This window comes from Triticum aestivum, chromosome 1D (genome assembly GCF_018294505.1).
Source record: "Triticum aestivum cultivar Chinese Spring chromosome 1D, IWGSC CS RefSeq v2.1, whole genome shotgun sequence".
NCBI lineage: Eukaryota > Viridiplantae > Streptophyta > Magnoliopsida > Poales > Poaceae > Triticum > Triticum aestivum.
The window spans coordinates 16939452-16940110 of NC_057796.1; positions in this window are offsets into that span (position 1 = coordinate 16939452).

Sequence of the window (659 nt, forward strand, 5' to 3'; positions counted from 1 at the left end):
AACTGAAAAATTTACAAGTCCTGCTTATATACGGAGAGCATTGGTACCGGTTCATGGCAGCAACCGAGACCAATGCCCCTCTTTAGTCCCGGTTGGTGCCACCAACCGGGACCAAAGGTCTTTTTTCAGCAGCCCAAAGGGCGGGAAGCGGCGGCCTTTGGTCCCGGTTGATGGCACCAACCGGTACTAAACGGGGGAATTGGTTCCGGTTGGTGGCACGAACCGGTACCAATGCACCCCTTTAGTATCGGTTGGTGCCACCAACCGGGACCATAGGCCTTGTGCTGTTGCGCCCGCGTCGAAAGTTTAGTCCCACCTCGCTAGTTGAGAGGGGCGTGCAGTGGTTTATATGCCCCACTGTCGCTCCCCTCTCGAGCTCCTGTCCATTGCAGGCTTACGGCCTAATTGTCACTGCTATGCCTCATGGGCCTTCTGCGGGCCTGAATCCTGGCCCATTGATGGGTTTCTAGTCGTATTCACGCCGTGGTGGCCCAGTAGGTGGCATATTTTTTTTCCTGTTTTTCCTTTTTTTTGTTTCCTTTTTTTCTTTATTTATTTTGTTTTGTTTCTACTTACAACAAAAAAACTTATTTATTTTTTTTTATTTTGTTTCTAATTACTTATTTATTTTACTTTATGATAATTCTTTTTGCTATTAA